This window comes from Streptopelia decaocto (genome assembly GCF_964273445.1).
Source record: "Streptopelia decaocto genome assembly, chromosome: 2".
In the NCBI taxonomy this organism is placed as follows: domain Eukaryota; kingdom Metazoa; phylum Chordata; class Aves; order Columbiformes; family Columbidae; genus Streptopelia; species Streptopelia decaocto.
The window spans coordinates 118558377-118565991 of NC_138655.1; positions in this window are offsets into that span (position 1 = coordinate 118558377).

The window sequence follows — 7615 nt, forward strand, 5'->3', positions numbered from 1 at the left end:
CAAACCTTGCCTTACATCTCACACCTTACCTGAAACTTCATCTCAAACCTCACCTCACAATTTGTTACCTCCCACATCACCTCCCACATCACATCTTACACCTCAAACTTCACCTATTGCCATCCAAACTCAGCTTTGGCTACTCTGCATAGAAGTTTCTTTACCCTCTCCAGCTTCTGGCCATTATTTAGTGCAAAAATGGTGAGCAAAGGTTTTATTTCCCCCACTAAGAATAGGATTAAAAAAAGAGATAATAAAATACCTGTGTTCTGGGAAACAGACATGTGCATCTCAAAGAAGATGAAGAACAAAGCCAACAGCATCTTGATCTCAAGGCAGAGTCCTCTGAGCATCCTCTCTGAGGGAGGTGAAAAGATTGGCCACGGTCAGAATATTAAAGAAAATGCTCTTTAACCACATGTGTGTATCAGGAAAAGCCAACTCTATTGAGGTCCAGATGCGTCCTGCTTTGTAATTTTTTTAAATTTGGATGAAAGTGGAAAGCACTTAAATAGCCACCTGTTAATCAAATGGTAAATATTACTACAAAAAGTGTTATTACAAAAAAGTATCTTTTAAACAGCTATTAACCCTTAATGAACAGGCATGTTTATGATTTCAGGAAGGATGGGTATCTTATATTGAAATACTACTAATACTACTACCTTCCATCAAAGGTTTTGTTTTGTTTTGTTTTAAAAGCAATGTATAGTGAGAAGCTTTTTACACAATACTGAAAGATGATCCAGCTTTTGCTGATTTTAGTGGGAGCAAGACTGCACTCCAAGGCAGTGTGAACCTTTTTTAGCTGATATTCGGCATCCATTGGGTAATAGCATTCATATGCTGAAAGCTTATGGAAATAAACAAATAACCAAAGGGGTGATAGGTCTCCTGAATTTTGCTCCTGCTCTTGATACCCAGTATGAAAGGAGGAGGAAAAGTCCCATTTAACACTGAGCTTTCCTATTTGCACTACACTGAATTTGAAGAGCTGCAGGAGTAACCCTATGCCAGATAAAGGCTATTTCAGTCTGCCCTGTGTTGTGCTTTCAGCCTTGCATGTAAACCAGAACTTCAAACATCTCTGGGGGATCAGTCACCCTGAATCCTCTCTATAAAGTGAAGTCTTCTGCATGTCAGTTCGGCTGCCAGCTGGCAGAATTTTAAAAGCAAAAAATAATTCACAGAAATATTTTCCAGTCTTTCTTAGGAAATTTTAAGTAAGTTATCCTGTAAATATTCACCCCAATCTCAGGCTATTATCTGTCCATGCCTGTAAACATCCTGCTTTATGGAAATACTATGCTCATAGCTGCTTGTGCTTGGAGCCAGAGCTGGTGCCAGCAACTCTGTGGACTGGGTCAGGCTCCTGGGAAAACAGCTCACCTGTGGGGAAAAGCTGAGTAAGAAAGGTCCTGGAGAAGCCTCACCTGGATCGTCTGCCCTTTGCCTCTAGGGGCTGCACTGCAGGGTGGTCTCTCACCCTCAGTCCATCCCTGTGCTGTACTGGAGGCATGAAACAGCCCAGCACCCTCCTCACCTGGACCCTAGCCCAGGACAAAACTGCCTGGCTCAGCCTCGGACTAACCAGGGACTTGTCGTGCAGCTCTAAGTAATTTGATACTTTCGCCCCCCAAAATTCTAGAAAGCCACATTTCCTCCTTTTTCTGACAGCATTGATAAAGCACAGTCTCTTGCAGGACAGTGTACGAGAGCTAGCTCTCAATCCCTGTCTTCTAAGGAGGAAATCTGAAAAATTTTATGTTGACGGATCTCTACCATCAGTGGGAGCAGTCCTTGCCCAGAACCAAAGGGAAATGGGTATCTTCAGCTGCTAGGTGATTAAAGTTTTGGCAACTGGCTCTGCATTAAATCTTTGCTGTCACTTCAGATAGCCGAAATGGAATATTGTGTTTGTATGCCTTGTTATTCTTGTCTTTTATGGCTATTTCATATATGTGGCAAAACTACAGTGATTCTCCATCATCCTCCATAGGATGGAGGATCTTGATTTACAGTATAATTGAGAGTATTGTTTGGCCCATGCTTGCTCTAAGAATGTTTTAGTATCAATAAAATCTGAGGTAACAGCTGAAATAATGATTATAAACTCTGCTTCTTTTCATTTGTTTTCATTTTATCTGACAAGTCATAAACATTCAATCTATTTCATAAAAAATAATAAGCTTATTCATTTAATAGCTGATTTTAAATTTTGCTCTCAAGCATAGCAGAGGAAATGCAGGACTACTAGAAATATCTTCAATTTTTTATTGTCTCTGAACTAAGGTAATAATAGTCAAAGTACTCAATAAATGATGCCACTGTAAAACTTCAAAATACTTGTACACGAATGGCTAAAAAGGGCAATTTGTTTAGGAATGTCTGCCCATCTGAATGGACACAGAAACAGTGTTAATTCCATTGTTCCTTTAAAAGCTTCTTGAAGGAGAAATTTCATATTACTGAGCAATGCTTTCAGGTACAAAGTAAACTTGGATGAAGAAAGGGACATTTGTTTCTTAAGGGTTACTCTTAAGAACAGTAAGCCCAAAGAAAGAGAAGGGTGAAGGCACACACATGCTCCCAAAGTTTAGAAATCACAGGTTCATACTGTATTTAAGGGTGCTGTTTTTAATCTCTAACTTATTCCTTCATCTTTTACATCATACTTTATTTTCAGGGTTATTAGTATGTTATTTGCTAAATATGGATATATAAACACACATATATGTATAAGAATGATTAGGAAACAATCGACATAATTTGGAAAGCAAGTAGATTCCCCTTGGAAGGGTGCAATAAAATAAGTTAGTCAGCCCAAGCCACTGTGGGAGGAGAAAGTGGCACTCTGTTTCTGCACAACTGAGCTGAAGTTCTCCACAGTTTTGCCCAAGGAATTTCAGGGAGCTCTGGTGCTGCATTCAGGATGATTCTTCCCATGACAGAGAGGAACAGAAGCAAGAAGCACCATACCTATGCTGCTCCACACCTCTGCAGGGGCTGGGTCTGCTGGCCAGGACTGGAATGAGCAGCTCCTCCAGAGGGCCAAAGAAGTTGGGAGATGCTCCCTCTTTCTGGAAGACCTTAGCGAGCAGGCAGGTAGCTGTTTAAAAAATCCTACAAGTCTTTGTGAAGCCCTGTCAGCCACAAGAGAGTACAGGTCTCTATGACGCATGTTCAGGAGGACACCACCAGTGAAGGACAGCCTACATAATCTACTCTGCTCTTACAGTACCCTTGGAAGTGGTATTTTTTCCAAATTCTCCCTATATAATACTATATTTATTTCACTACTGCTTGTAAGTTTAAGGTTCATTGTTCATTGCTACATTTATAGTTGTCCTTTTACAGTTTTTAGTCAGATATCCTGGAAAGTGATACCCACTACTGATTTCCATGCATTGTCATTACATATACTATTCCTCGTTCCTCCCACTCACAGAACTAATTCTTTTCTATTTATCAAATCCAAATGAATTATCTTTCAGTTACATTTTAAATATTTTAATTTTCAAGATAAGGATCACCCAGCATTGTCCTTATAGCTAGGCCACTACTATCAGTGGATATCATTCATCTCCTATAATAACATTGCTTTTATCAAGTGTTGGAGCTGTGTAAGGTTTTACCACCATTCACGCATAACTACATCCATGTGTATAATATTAATAAAATCTGAAAGACTTCATTTACTTAAGTCACTATCCTTTCAAAATCCTCAGTGGATGGTGTTAGCCTGTGTCTGTATGTGTTCACAACTAAATATGAATATACATGCATACTACAGAGGGAGAAAGAGGAAAAAAACCCCAACCAACCAACAACCAAAAATCACAAGTCCAATAGCTTTTAGAGAAAATCAGTAGTAATTTCAGAAATTCAAACCAAAGCTTTCGCAGAGTGACATATTAGCAAATGAATACAAAGAGACAAATTTCTCAGAAGGAGAAATTTTCTGTTGCTGTTTTTTTAAATAAATCCTTTTCTGATAAGCAGAAGAGACAGTTTATAACACTTACCAGACAAGGGGAAAGGTGTCTGAATGAAACATTTCAGACCATTAGGGTCCCTAAATGGCTTATGGAGACTGATATCCTTTTATAGGGTTTCAATTAATTTGTGATGAAAAGATCCTCCCACAATATTATTAGATACATTCTGGTGGTTTGGAAGCCTCTTAAAAAGATACATATTTGCTGTTTTGCCCTCCTCCTATCCTTTCTCTTTTCCCTTCTTCACCTCCCACCCCTTTTTCTCTGGCCCAAATGCCAAACTGACCTTCAGGGCTGAGCTGTTTCAGACACCAGGAGCAGCAGCTCTGTAATTCACATCTGGCTCCTCCATGACATCTGTCTTCTGGGATTTTGGCAGTGCAGTCACCCACAGCTTTCCTCAGCTCTGTACATCCACAGCAGCGAGGCAGTGGCCAGCAGCAAATCCAGGGTCATCAGGGTTGCTGGTGTTCTCTTTCCTAGCTGGGACTAATATCCTAACACTTCCAGTCACCATTTTTCAAGTCTTGACCAAACTGGTTGGGGGATGGGGCATTTGCACAGTCTCATTAGAATCTATCAGGGAAAATAAATGGGCTACTACAGAGATTTGTTGGCTCTGAGTGCCTCATTTTACACCATGATAATTCCAGCCTTGCTATCCTGCACTCTTGGACTCCGCTTTCATTGTTTCACTTCTCAAAATTCAATACGTCTGTAATATCACAGACACTTCTTGGAATTTAAAAAATAGGTTCAGTGTATAGATGATGGTTAGCCAAAAACTGCAGTTGCTCTGTGTCTATGTAACATACAGAAACCTGTTAAATTTAAGTCTAAAATCAGGTGCTGTAAGAAGAAAAATCGAAATAAAGCCTTATAAATCTATCTAGAGTCTTTGAGGCTATCTCAAAATATTTGTAGACTTGTAGAGTATTCACAGGCAACTGGAAATTTTTTGAATGCAATTTGTTGTTCTCACATTTATTTCCACTTTGTGTTGCTAGTGGATGATATTGCAGGACACGGGAAATACTATTTTTAAATAATCCCACAGGCTGATGGGCCTGACAGCACTAACTACTTATCTCCATTGATTTCAAAGGAAATATCACCATGAGAAGAATTTCATAGTAAATGAAAGCGTTGATTTACCAAAATCCTGAAATGCTTTCTTGATGCACGGGCAGCCAGTGTACAAGCAAAAAGCTGCATCATGTTCAGCCACAGACCACACCTCACACAGTGAAATGCATGGAAATATTCTCCAAGATATTTACAGAGGAGATGTAGGTTTTGCTGTGTTTCACCTTCACAGGGCTTACTCCAGTTTCCTTCAAAATCACAAGAATATTTTGGGTTTGCCTTTTTTTTTTTTTTTTTGTGAGGGACATCAGTATATCAATCTCATGAGATGCTTGCAAATACAGTTGTCTCTGTTCCACCTCTGCTGAATCAATCGGTGTGACACAGACTCGAATCTCTGGGACTCAGAGATCAGGTGTTAGAAATTCCTGCCTCCCTTTCACAACATACAAGACATCAACACTTCTTCCACAACAACATGGGCCTCCAGCACAATCAGCTGGTAGATGTAAATCACCCAGCAGAAGCTGAGCCTGAACAGGCCAGGTATGATGCAGATGGGAGATAAAGGTATCTGGAAGAGTTTGTATCCATGATTTAGCTTTCTTGGATTGACTGTGTGCACCCTTCTTTTTTCAATGCAGTTTAGGAATACTTTGGGACTCTTCCTTATCAACAAGAAACTCTGATATAACAGCATTTCCTGGTAATGGTTCCTTTTACTACTGCTTGGCTAGGAGACTCTGCTCTGAGCCAGCCAGTTCTGGACAAACTCTGGTGTAATGTACAGCAATGCAACATGTATGGATGTAAAGCCAGTAGCTCATTTAAAACTCCAACAAAGTTACAGCCAAGCACTTTGTTTCCTCAAGAGCTCAGACTCTGCTAATTTAAGGAGTGCAACAGAAGCTGCTGCACTCCATCACAGGGGTAAACTACTCACAGCTGAGATAGGCAGACAGGACCAGAACAGGGATAGGATAATTGCAACATCATCTTTCACTGCTAAGACATCTTCTTTGACAGCACCGGCAGACCTGCACTTCAACAGAAATTATCTATAGTTGGCTCCTGATGGCCCTTCAGACCTGCCATTGGGGTCACAGCTGCTAGCACAGGCTTGTCTTGGGAATTCTGTGGCAACTTAAGAGACTTCTTGTCACTGAAAGTGCAAAGAAAAGAGAATCTTCCAGAATTTAAAGCTGTGGTTTAAATTAGCCAAGAAAACTAATTAAAGAAGAGGAATCATATGTTACTTCCCCCTTAGATTCCCCTAGAGAACACTTGATCTTTTTCTTCATATCACTGTTGCGGTAAACCCTTGCCCTACCTTCCTGTAGATCTGAGTTAACTGGTTGTTCATGTGTTCTCAGCTATTTGTATAGGCTTGCAATAAATATCTGGAAAGATGTAATACACGGCCTCTACCTAACAGATGTTTTAATTTGGTAAAGAAACCAAATAGGCCCTGGGTTTCACAATTAAACACCATATTTCTCAAATGAAATGGAGTTGATCTTCCACTAGACACACTTTGGAGATAGCAATAAGATTTTTTTTTTTAAAAAGGGGGGATGGGATTTGGATGTAAGTAATCCTCTATTTTCTCTAAGATCTTGAAAATTGTTGGCAGATATCTGTGAAGCATGAAACACGCATATACCCAGAAAGCAAGCAGGCAGTCTGGACAAAAACAGGTCATACAAGATGCTTCACAATGCTGCTTGACTCCAGAAAACAGTGGCCGTACGTGGTGAAGGTGGTCACTTGGATCTTTCCTTTGGCTTCAAGTGAGAGACAGTGATGTACATCTGCTAACAGACCAACCTGCAGAGTTCTTGGAGAGGAGCACTGCTATGGGGCTGCCAAGAAACTTGCTATAGAGGTTCAGAGACTGTCTGGACTCTTCCTTCTCTCTTCTTTCATCTCACGAGAAAGAGCAGGTGCCAAGAGCAGAGCACATACCATGTAGAAAATGGCACATAGGTCGGTCTGGAAAGATAAAACGGGCAGCAGACACTGAACTTGCACAGAGTAGAGGTAATACTAATGAATAGAAGGTGGCACCTGGATGGATTTGCATCCACAGAGAAACTTCCTTTGACTAAAGAGCCCAGCGTGGTGTTACTTAGTCACATCAGCTTTGCAGTTTGTGAAAATTCCTGGATTTGTCATTGATGGGCAGCCTAATACAACATTAACACCACTGCCAGGGGCTGGGACAGTGCCTTCACCTGACACACCTGACAAAGATCTGGACTATTACAATATCCAAGCATGAAATTAACAACCTTTAAAAACTCTGTTAGACACTGCTACCACATTTCCACAGTAAGATAGGCTCTGCTCCAAGATATGGCCTAGTTGAGGGGGAGAAGAGAGACAGGAAAGAATGTCTGATGACCGCTTTTGTTCTGTATTCAGTGGCAGCCATCATCATGTAGAGAATACTTGTCATTATCTCACTTTGTTTCTTCAGTATGAAATATTTTGTGTGTGATTTTTACAGATCTTTTTCCAGTTTATTTTTT